General features: G+C 42.2%; 1 protein-coding gene across 1 annotated transcript in view; it reads right to left on the bottom strand.

The window, feature by feature from the left end:
- LOC123510004 (protein piccolo-like) overlaps nt 1-10,209 on the bottom strand; it is a 28,599-nt gene extending 18,390 nt beyond the window's left edge. Inside the window, exon 1 of the mRNA XM_045264681.1 lies at nt 9,110-10,209. The gene's annotated coding sequence lies outside the window, so the exon portion shown is untranslated. The remainder of the gene's footprint in view (nt 1-9,109) is intronic.
- Between the last annotated feature and the right edge of the window lie 2,291 nt (nt 10,210-12,500).

The following is a 12,500-nucleotide window of genomic DNA, read 5'->3' as shown; positions in this document are numbered from 1 at the left end:
AAAGAAGAAGAACAGCAAGAACAAGAACAAAAACAAGAAGAACAAGAACAAGAATAAAAACAAGAAGTGGAGGAGGAAGAGGAGGAGGAGGAGGAGGAGGAAGGTTAAAAAGAGGAGAAGGAATATTTTGAAAGAAAGAGGGAAGAAGACATAAAGCATAAGACATAAGAGAAACGAGAGAGGAGGAGGAGGAAGAGGAGAAGGATGAAGATGAAAAGAAGGAAAACGAGAGAGAGAACATATGAGAAGGGTTAGCAGTAATAGCATAACAGAAAGGAAACAAGAAAAGAAAAATAACTCTATAAAAACGACTATAAGACTGTAACTGAGCAAGGTGGAAAAGACACCGATAAATTTAACCTTGACACCGATAAAAAAAGGAGTTGAGGCACGCAGGTGGAGAGGCAATAATACTCGACAGGTGAGACAGGGAAGGCAGGTGAGTGTTCATATTACCTGGCGTAAGAGAAGAGAAAATTCCTGAAGGAGGGAGACAAAAGGGGAAGGCGAGGTGAAGGACAGTACAGGTGTGAAGAAAAGAGTTCCAAAGATGAGGAATATCAAAACACGTGTAATTTAACCTAACTCAACCAAACAGAATCCAACACAACTCAAACCGAATCTAACCTAACCTAACCTAACCCAGTGTAACGTATTATACCCTAAAATAAACTAAACCTATCCTAAATAAACCTGATCTACTGTACCCTAATTCAATTTAACCTAACCTAACCTAACCTAACTTGATACTTGAAGAACGGAAGGGAATGACAGTACAGGTGTGAAGAAAAAAGGGTTTCGAAGGTGTGGAGTAGCAAAGCATCTAATTTAACCTAATATTACCTATCCTAACCTAACGTAGCCTAACCTAATTTAACACTTGAAGAACGAAAGAGAATGACAAGACTAGTGTGAGGAGAAGCGTTGCAAATGTAAGGAATGGCAGCGTTACAAACAACACCTAAGCTAAACTCATTCCACACTAATCTTAACCTAATCTCACCATACCTCACCTACGCTAAACCCATTCCCCACTAGCCTCACCGCACCTCACCTACGCTAAACTCATTCCACACCTAACCTAACCTAACCTAATCTCACCTCACCTACACTAAACTCACTCCCCACTAGCCTCACCATACCTCACCTATGCTAAACTAACTCAATGATTAAGAGAACACCGAACCTAATTTATCCTCTTCCCTCTTTGTCACACACCAGTCCTGCACACTTTATCTTGTCTGAGTCTCTTTCTATCCTGTCTTTTATCTTTCTGTTTCACGCCACTCAATAAACTGTCTTCATCCAAGTTTGTTTGTCTTGCCTTTTTTTCTCTACTCAATCACAACTTACTTGCTTTTTTTTTCTTTTATTTTCTTGTCTACTTCGCTTTCTTTTACTTTGTTCCCACGCCAACCAGAAAAAAACTTACATCTTCACTCATGCTTCCATCTTGCCTTCCACCTCTCTGTTCAATGACAATAACTTCCTTTCTTGATTTATTTTCTTGTTTACTTTGCTTTCTTTTACTCTATTCCCAGCTCCAACCAGGAAACTTACATCTTCACTCTGGCTTCTGTTTATCTTCTCTTAATTCTGTCTCGCTATTCAACGCTATCCACTGAAGTTCATGCACTCATACACTGTCTATCCTGCCTCCCTTCACAGTTCCCAGCAATACGTGCTGTGACAAAAAATATACACACAAGTAAGAAAAAAAAAAAGAAAGTTTGGACACTCATAAAGTCCTCGCAAGCACGGCAAATTTAGTGAGCCAACAGAGGGAAAAGTTTGCAGCACGAGGAGGCAGGATGGACTCAAGAGGGACAAGGCCTGACAGGACTGACTTGAGAGCGGCGACAAGTTACGAGGAGAAAGTATGTATGATGCAGGCGGCACGTTGGGGGGGAGGGTGGAAGGAGGATGAGATGGGCGTCTTTCAAACGTCTTGGTGTCTTTATCTCCACTGCTTCTTAAGATATTGTCCCAGGAGTGATTATCTGTGTGGTTTTGGTGTGTGTCCTCCACCTTTTTAACGGGTTCAACTGCGCGTCACTTTGATTTACCTGCCTTTTCTCGAGTTTTTCATTTATTTATTTTTTTAACTGGTTTTAGATTACACTGAAGGTTATAGTAGTGTATAGTGTAGTAGTGTTTTCTTTATAGAGCTCATGACAAGACAGCCAGATTACTATTATTTTTGATGGTGTAATAACGTTCTACCTTAACAGAGAGAGAGAGAGAGAGAGAGAGAGAGAGAGAGAGAGAGAGAGAGAGAGAGAGAGAGAGAGAGAGAGAGAGAGAGAGAGAGAGAGAGAGAGAGAGATTCACCAAAGACTAATTAATTGCCTAACGTACAAAAAAAGACTAGAAACTAAGATAAATAAATAATAGAAATACTAAAAGATAAAACCAATATTAAGTTGTGACAAGTCTATTCTTACTCTCATTAGTCCTCTTTCTTTCTTTCCTTCTCTTCTCTTCTTCCTTTCCTTCAATAATCTTTTCTTCATTCCTTTCTTTCCTTCGAGTGTTTCATTAACGCTACGTAAAGTGAAAATTCAATGCTGCTGGTGAAGAAGTGCGCTCTCTCTCTCTCTCTCTCTCTCTCTCTCTCTCTCTCTCAAGGACGGGCAAGACAAAGAAACAAAGGCGATGTATCCACGAATGAAATCAAAGGAAGGGAAATGAAGATGGAAAAGAAAAATTGAAAAAAACGTAAATGAACAAGATAAATGAGAGAGAGAGAGAGAGAGAGAGAGAGAGAGAGAGAGAGAGAGAGAGAGAGAGAGAGAGAGAGAGAGAGAGAGTTTTTCTACTTTCTTTAGCGATGAGCAGATTTTCCCTCTAATAACAAACTCTCTATAAATACGCCTAAACACATATAGCACTGTGGTATGTTAACAATAAATTACGAATGGATGTTCAAGGTAGTGTGTTGAAATATCATACTCATCCAACGAGATATCTGCAAAAAACAACGTCTGTCCACCACTGAAATGTATAGTAAGCTAACGAGACCTCACCTGACTCGAACACTATCTAGCCCAACCCAACCTTATCCAATCGAACAGTAACCATACCTAACCTAACCTAACCTAACCTTCCACCTTCGCTATGGACACAACGTTAAAATTATTCCTCTACCTCTTTCTCAACATCTCATCCTCTTCTTCAAATATTTCACCAGATATAAGATTTTGACTTTTACTCTCTCTCTCTCTCTCTCTCTCTCTCTCTCTTGAATATCAGAGAGGTAGGTTAGTCTTGGGGGCACATAGATAAGAGAAAAAACAAGACCGTTCAGATTTAGCTTGAATAAAAAAAAATAGTTTCCTTACCAAGAAAGAATATGAAAGTAGAAAAATCAGTTAGGAAAAAGAGCGTTTCTACTCATCAGTGTTTGTATTATTCTTTTTATATTATAGAGCGGTTGGTCTTGAGGGCAGATAGATAGGAAAAACAAGACTATTCAGATTTCACTCCAAAATTACGAATATAGTAGATGGACCAGTCAGGGAAAATAACGTTTCTACTCAACCGTTTTCTCTTTCCAGCCTCGTAAACAAGTTTGTGTTCGTCTCCGCACGCTAATCATTCTTCTTTTATTCATTCTCATTGGTCTATTCTGTAAACACTCCACTCGCTGTGTTCGTGTGCCAGAATATACTGATATCCACTTTTCAGGGAAGCGAGACAGACCTTTCCTTAGTCTTTGTGTTTGTCTGCTCACCAAAACTACCTTCTCATTTTCAGTTTATCAGGAAGGACAGATAAAAACTCTGTACTATTAATATTGAAATATAAAAAAAAGATGAGGATATCAGGTGACCTCTCTCGTGTACAGTGCGAAGGCAAGGATGAATATGTGACACGATCAAGTCAATAAACATGAAATAGCTCAAAATGACCTTAGGATGTCTGTTAATAAAGTTGGTAACGGTGATTTGTTTCGTTTTTATTTTCTATTTGTCATGTGGATTCGTGTGATCAGACGCAGCATCAACCAATCACTGTTTTCTATCGCATTTTAGTCAAGGAAGTCCCCACCAGTTCCTACAGTCTTCTACCACCTGCCTACATGCATTTAATACTATCTCACGCTTTTTCACCACCTACTACCATCTTTCTACCACCTACTGTCATCATTTACACCACCTACCTCTATGCTTCCTTCCTACAATCACTTAACGCTTTCTTACTATTATTGTAATTTTTCACCACCTACCTATTGCCATCACTTCCACCTATATGCTTTCTATAACCACTATCAAACACTTTCTCATCACCTGCCATCTGCTCTCCACCACTTACTGGTCATCATTTCCACTATTTATTTGTATACTTTCTACCTCTCTAACAGTTTTTCGCCACCTACCACCTATTCACCACCTACTTACTGTCATCACTTCCACCACTTGCCTTCCTATCACCTACCACAGCCTTTCCACCACCCACCTCCTTGTCATCACTTTTCACCACCTGTCTATTGTTCCTATTCCACTTACCCACCAGCCACCAGTTTCCTAACACCACTTCCCAACCACCTAACTCCTCTATACTATATACTTACCAGCCACCACCACTGTCACCACTATCACCATCATCCCACCACAAGCCCACTGCCATCTATTGTCATGGTTATTCTGGCAAAACTTTACTATGGGAAAGCCAACTAATGCATTCCAAACCTTGTGTCGTGTGGGTAAAGTTTCCCGGCCGCTCACCCTCCTCTACTACTAGGGCTCGTATTCTCAAGTACCTGCATTATTTCAAAAGGATTTATTTATATTTACACGAAGTTTTATTCAAGGTGTTTTTACGGTTCTAGAGAAAATTTGACAAGATTTCTATATTATCTGCTAATCATCTCGGTGGCCTTGGAAAATAATCGTGGTTAGAGAGTACAGCGCTTCTGAATACTGACCTTATCTTCGTAAAAAACTAAAATAAAAAAATGAATAAAACTAAAGAATAACAAGTTGATAAAATGCTGTTAGATAGAATAAGATGATAACAGAAGAGTCAGGGAGTGTAAGGGAGTGTAAAAGAAGATAAGGGAGTATTTGTAGGTAACTAAGAGGTATTAGAGAAGCGTAAAAGAATATAAAAAACCTGGAAGAAAGCAGAGGCAATTAAGACCATCAGTTAGTATAAGGAAATGAGTAAAAGGAAATACCAGGACGTGTCAGGGAGTTACAGAAAAGGAGACTAGGATGTGAAAAGTAAGTAATAAAGGTCCGTATGAATAAGGGAGATAATTTAAGGGAGGAGAAGAGAGTACAAGCATTTGGAAGATAGTAGAATAGGTATGAGGGATTTTGACAAAGTGTAGTGTAATATGACAGCGAATGAAGGAGATAATAGGGAGTGTGGGGAGGTTAGCTTAGGTTGGATTAGGATGTGAAAAGGAGAATCAAATGTTTGTGAGAAAAACGAAGATAACATAACAACAACAACAACAACAACAACAACGAAACAAAGGATACAGGTGATCATAAGCAATTTTTCCTTCCTTCCTTCCCTCCTAACTTCTTGCTCTCCGAAGATAAGAAAGTACAAGGAAAGGAAGTAGGAAGAATTCTGACGGAGTGTGATGGGAGTATGCCAAAATATGAGGAAGATATAAGGGACGTTAGAATAGGATATGAAGAGGGAGTATCAAGAAAGGTCTGTAACATAAGGGAGACTGAGAAAGTATAAGAGCGTGGGAAGGGATTTGGCGAAGTGTAATGGGAGTATACCGGGATATGAGGGAGGTGTAAGGGAGTATAAGGAGCTGTAGGGATGTATGAGGGGATGTGAGGTGGATATGAGTGAGCCAGAATACCACAAGGACAGTCTCTGGTTCCCTCTTGTTTTCTATATGGCGCAGCACAAAGCGAGTAAAATAAGTGTTCTTTCTCAATTTCTTTTTAACGTTATTTTAGTTTTGCCTCAACTTGTGAAAATATAAAAGGATGAAGATGGAGAATAAATAATGCGTCTCTCTCTCTCTCTCTCTCTCTCTCTCTCTCTCTCTCTCTCTCTCTCTCTCTCTCTCTCTCTCTCTCTCTCTCTCTTTTCCTTCTCCTCTTCCTACGCTCCCTCTTCTTCTTCCCTCCTCCTCCGGCTGTTATTTCATTTTTACTCTGTTGCGTTTTCCTCCTCCTCCTCCTCATATTCTCCTTCACATCATATTTCTTCTCGCTAGTGTCACTCTCCTTTCCTTCCTCCTCCTCCTCCTCCTCCTCCTCCTCCTCCTCCTCCTCCTCCTCCTCCTCCTCTTTTCAGTTTTACACGCATCCTAGTTCTTTTTTTCCCATCTCCTTCTCATCCTTCTTTTCGTTCTTCCTTATTCTTTCTCCTCACCAATGCCATCCTTCTCCTCCTCCTCCTCCTCCTCTTCTTCTTCTTCTTCTTCTTCCTCTCCCTTTTTATAACACACACACAAAAATAAGACAAAAGAATTGAACACTAATCAACACAAAATACAAACTTAATTCACTTTTTTTTTCTCTCTCTCTCTCTCTCTCTCTCTCTCTCTCTCCTTTCAAGACCGCCATTTATTCCCGCAGCTTTTCATTTCCTCAACTCTTTCCTCCCCGTCACTTAATTTTTTGTCCCTGCGGCTCTGAATAAGACTCGCGGTGGTGTCTGTTGGGGTGGGCAGGGAAGGGAAGGGAATGTCCTGATGGATGGATACTAAGGAGGTGGTCTAAGAGAGGGTATAGGGGAGGACTTAAGGGGAGTTCTCGATGGGGTGGGTGTCCTAGATCAAGTTGATGTTATGATGAGAAGGAAATAGTCTGCGTCAGTCATTGGTGATATATATCTGTATAATGATGAGTGTTAGAGAGAGAGAGAGAGAGAGAGAGAGAGAGAGAGAGAGAGAGAGAGAGAGAGAGAGAGAGAGAGAGAGAGAGAGAGAGAGAGAGAGAGAGAGAGAGAGAGAGAGAGAGAGAGAGAGAGAGAGATAAACCCGATAAAAAGATAACTTAATTAAACACACAAAAAAACGAAAAAGGAAATAAAATACAGCAAAACGAATGATCAGAGAGAGAGAGAGAGAGAGAGAGAGAGAGAGAGAGAGAGAGAGAGAGAGAGAGAGAGAGAGAGAGAGAGAGAGAGAGAGAGTACCTGTAATGACCACTGTAGCTCGGTAAACGAAAGTCTCTGATTAGGTGCCAGTCACAGGTGGGGGGCGGCTTGGCGAGGGTGACCTGCCTCTACAAACCTGCGTCACTACTGTTCCTCATTACTACTTCTTGCTACTGCTAATTGCCTACACCGAGCGAGAAAATGATGATGATGATGATGATGATGATGATGATGATGATGAGGAGGAGGAGGAAGAGGAGGAGGAGTAGGTGGAGGTGGAGGAGGAGGAGGTTGAGGACAGGGAGAGAAAATTAGAACACACACAAAAAAGAAAAAAAAGAAAAACACACAATTAGAAAATGAGGAGGAGGATGTGATGTTGGAAGAGGAAGAGGAGGAGGAGGAGGAGGAGGAGGAGGAGGAGGAGGAGGAGGAGGAGGAGGAGGAGGAGGAGGAGGAGGAGGAGGAGGAGGAGGAGGAGGAGGAGGAGGAGAAGGAGGAGGAGGAGGGAGGGAGGGAAGGAGGGAGGGGGGAGAGGAAGAGAGGAAAGCAGCGAGAGAGGGAGGGAGGGAGGGAAGGAAGGAGGAAGGAAGGAAGGAAGGAAGGAAGGAAGGAAGGAAGGAAGGAAGGAAGGAATAAAGAAGTTAGGACAGATTATACAGGAAAAAAAGAAGAAAAATAACTAGGGAAATGAAAATCAGAAGAAAACGATAAAGAGGAATGGAAAAGTAAAGGGAGGAGGAGGAGGAGGAGGAGGAGGAGGAGGAGGAGGAGGAGGAGGAGGAGAGGAAATAGCCACGTTAAGGGAGAATTTGGTTCGGTAGCAAAGCCTCAAAGTCCAATTACCTGCCAGATCCAACACGACCTGAGAGAGGCAGGAGGAGGAGGAGGAGGAGGAGGAGGAGGAGGAGGAGGAGGAGGAGGAGGAGGAGGAGGAGGAGGAGATGATGGCGATGATAATATATGTTTAGTAGAATAATATATAAAACAAGAAAAACAAGATAAAAAGAATAAAAAACAAGAACAGGAACAGCGGGAACACAAGACGAAGAAAAACAAGAAAAATGAAAGAAGAAAAAAAAATAAAGAAAACAAAAATAAAGAAAATTCTGACGAGGAGTACATCAACCACCACCACCACCATCACCACCACCACCACCAACAACAACAACAACAACAACAACAACAACAACAACGAAGAAAAGGACACAGATCATCATAAGCAATTTTCCTTTTCTTCCTTCCTTCTAAACTTCTTCCTTTCCTAAACTTCCTCAAGAGGCCGAGTGTTGCAAAGAAGTTAGGGACATTTGTCGTGGCTAACTCTCAACAGCAGCCTCTAAACTTCAAACTTCACACACACACACACACACACACACACACACACACACACACACACACACACACACACACACACATAGGAACACTCGCTGCTGATACCTGAAAACTCCATACAGACACACAGACACACAGCCATACAGACATACAGACACACAGACACACAGACATACAGACAGAGAAACAAACGTACAACTGTTCTAACAAGAGAGCAAAGCAGAAAAATACAAGTTATATTATAAAAGATAAAAAAAATAACTGTTTGTCTTGGAATTTTCTTTTTTCTGTTGCAAATGTGAATTACCAGAGGAGGAGGAGGAGGAGGAGGAGGAGGATGGAAAATAGGATGAAAGAGAAATAGTAGATATAGAAAGAAAGAAAGAAATAAAGGAAGAATAGGAGGAAAAGGGAGAAAAAGAATAAAAATAAAGAGAGCGAGGGAAAGAGTTAGGTCAGAATAGAATGAATTAACGTAATGAAGTGAGAGAGAGAGAGAGAGAGAGAGAGAGAGAGAGAGAGAGAGAGAGAGAGAGAGAGAGAGAGAGAGTGAAATTAATATACTCGTAAATACAAACGAAATTAAATATAGTGTGTGTGTGTGTGTGTGTGTGTGTGTGTGTGTGTGTGTGTGTGTGTGTGTGTGTGTGTGTGTGTGTGTGTGTGTGTGTGTGTGTGTGATTCATATTCTTACCTGGAGAATTAAGAAAATTGAGAAAATTGAAGAAACAGCCTCACTTTCTTATCTTCGCCCTCATTATCATCATCGTCATCATTGTCATCATCATCATCATCATCATCCTTCACTCTACACTTGACTAACTCCCATGGATCAAGTTTCCTCAAAAGTTGTATTATTTCTTAAGTTTCCATCGAAGTTTACAGATTTTGTCTCTCATTATTCATTTATCGTCTCTTTACCTCGTTGTAGTTGTCTGTAATTTAGTTATTTTGTTCTTATTCCTCTTGTTCTCGTTTTGGTCCGGTGCTTCGCTCAGGCGCTTCCAATATTCAGTGTGACTTATTTTCTTTCTCCTTTTTTTAACTTTTTTTTTTTATCGCGTCACTGGTTCAATGGTATCTGATCTGTGCTTCACTCCCCGCGGCCTGCTGATCCACGCTACGCTCAGTGCTTCATACCCTTTCGTTTAATGTTTCGCTTCACTTTGCTCATTGATTGAATTCCCTTCGATCCACTGCTTCACTGCACCTCCTCCAATGCTTCGTTTAGTGTCGTGTCACGCTTCGAATCCGCGTTTCACTTCGCAGTTTGCTCAGAAACCTTCACCAAAGCAACGTTTTCGCTCCAACTCTGCATGAAATGAACCTTTTGACGAGACACTTCACACTCGACTTCACCTCAACCTTTCTTTAAGTCTGCAGGGAACGCATGGGGGAGCTTTGGCCGGGGTTGGGGGCGTTGACGGCCGTGGGAGGGCGTGAGGAGAAAAGCAAAGGACATAGGACTCTGTACAGGATCTATTTCAATCTATTTCAAGAGTACCGTGAGATAAGTGAAGGGCGTATCATGGGAACAAATGGGAGTGGGTACAAAGTGGGCGAGGCGCGGCTGAGGGTCTTCCAATGCTGTAAGAGCCGAAGAAGTAGAGTTAGGGAAGGTCCTTGGCCCGGCAGTGGGGTGTGGCGGGCGACGCAGCGTCCAGTGAGAGGCGACAGAGGAGGAAGGAACAGAGGTCCGCGTCCTGAGCCAACGCCACCGCGACTGAGGCTGGTGGAAGCTGCTGCAAGGCCTGTCCTCCCTTCCCGCGCCCTCCCCTCTCGCCGCCCCGCCCTCTCTGCGCCAAGGACTCGAACCCGGCGCCCTTCACCTCCTCATTAGCGGCGTGAGGAGAGGCAGGAGGCGAGGGAAGTGGCTATCAAAACTTCTCAATATTCCATACGCCAAGGGAAAAAAAGGGAGAAAATGACTGGGATATGTAGGGGGAGATTATAAAGTGTGTGTGTGTGTGTGTGTGTGTGTGTGTGTGTGTGTGTGTGTGTGTGTGTGTGTGTGTGTGTGTGTGTGTGTGTGTGTGTTTTAATACGGGCCATAGCCCAAATTGTTCTAATTATAGTATAATATTCTGTATTTTTACGGTCAATAAATCTATCCATCTATATGTATGTGTGTGTGTGTGTGTGTGTGTGTGTGTGTGTGTGTGTGTGTGTGTGTGTGTGTGTGTGTGTGTGTGTGTGTGTGTGTGTGTGTGTGTGTGTGTGTGTGTGTGTGTGTGTGTGTGTGTGTGTGTGTGTGGTGTCTAGGGAGGTACACACCAAACTTTGTCGGGGCGTCACCTTGGTATATAAACAACATTCATTATCCCTCCGTGGAAGGTGAGCTGCGGGGATTACCTAACCTTCTTATTGCCATTAACTGTGATGAGGGCGGCGGCGGTGATGGCTGCTTCCATTACGGCAATAATTCCGACGATGATGACAAAGACGATGATAATCCTGATGATGAGAGTGACGATGCTATGATAAGGACGACAGGGACAAAGATAATAATGACAACATTACACACGAGGATGACAACGAAAGCTAACATGACAAACAAGGACACGGACAGGAGAAAAGAGAAAGAACAGGGAGAAAAAAGTAAAAGATGTGAAAAACACTAAAATAAACACCAATTTTTCCTTCACGGACGCATTCAACACCAAACCATCACTGTCTTAAGAAACAAACTCACCTAAACACTTCCCACGAACACTAAACCTACACAAATAAACACGAAAAGCGAGAGAGAAAGATAGATAAAAATGAAAAACTAACTAATTTATACAACCACTCATACTGTAATAAAAAAAAGGCGATAAATTTCCCTGACACTCACCACAAACTCTGCTTTGAATCTTCACAAAAATCAGAGAGGAGAAGCGAGAGAAGGAAGAGAAGAATGAAAGCCAAACCTTGTAAAACTTATAGCCGTAATGTCATAAAGAAAAGGCGATAAACTCTCTCGTTCATCCTTAAATGCTACACGAACTGTGAATTAAGCCTGGATAAACACACATAAGAATGCAAGAGAAGGTAGAAGAGAAGGATAAAAAAACTAGCCATATATAACCTACACTTTTAATGCAACAGAAAAGGCGATTAAACCAAATTTCCATCCACTTCTCCTATAATTTATTCAAGACAGAAGGACGCTGAGAGGAGCAATCTTTGGGGCCTCGAGGGATCACGCAGCCTTCAATAGTGTTCGGAATATTCTGCATCGGTGTTCTCGGGAGAGACAAAGGGATCGGGTAGCTTTAGTGACGTAGTAAAGGGATTAGGGAGATTCACAAGCGGTTCGTGAAGCCCGCACTTTGAATAGGGAATCCACAAGCGTGGTGGACGGCAAAGAGGCTGAAGGGATCTATACTAACATGTGAACTGAAGGATACTTATGTGGTAACACTGTTTGGGTGTGTATTTGCTGCTGCGAGTTAGTCTAAGTTACCTTTTTTTCTGTCTGTCGCTGCCTTGGTTGATGGCGTAGCGTGCGTTGTTGTGTGCTTACCAGTGAAAAGGAAGGAAGGAAGGATGGGAGAGAAAGAAAGAAAGAAAGAAAGAGAGAGAGAGAGAGAGAGAGAGAGAGAGAGAGAGAGAGAGAGAGAGAGAGAGAGAGAGAGAGAGAGAGAGAGAGAGAGAGAGAGAGAGAGAGAGAGAGAGAGAGAGAGAGAGAGAGAGAGAGAGAGAGAGAGAGAGAGAGAGAGAGAGAGAGAGAGAGAGAGAGAGAGAGAGAGAGAGAGAGAGAGAGAGAGAGAGAGAGAGAGAGAGTGTGTGTGTGTGTGTGTGTGTGTGTGTGTGTGTGTGTGTGTGTGTGTGTGTGTGTGTGTGTGTGTGTGTGTGTGTGTGTGTGTGTGTGTGTGTGTGTGTGTGTGTGTGTGTGTGTGTGTGTGTAGGTGAATGAGTGTGTGTGTGATAGAGTGTGAGTGTGTGTATAGGTGAATGAATGTGTTTAGTATCCGCGACTGAAATTTCCGTAAAAGTCTACGGTACGAGGAAGCCGTGTTTCACTTACTCCAGTGGTTTGCGAGCTGCCGTACATTAGAGAGACGCGACAGTTTATAATTAATGGGAAGTTCAGAGGAAAA

This window comes from Portunus trituberculatus, chromosome 28, assembly GCF_017591435.1.
Source record: "Portunus trituberculatus isolate SZX2019 chromosome 28, ASM1759143v1, whole genome shotgun sequence".
Lineage (NCBI taxonomy): Eukaryota > Metazoa > Arthropoda > Malacostraca > Decapoda > Portunidae > Portunus > Portunus trituberculatus.
The sequence above is the reverse complement of the archived record's forward strand: the minus strand, read 5'-3'. Positions and strand labels throughout refer to the sequence as shown.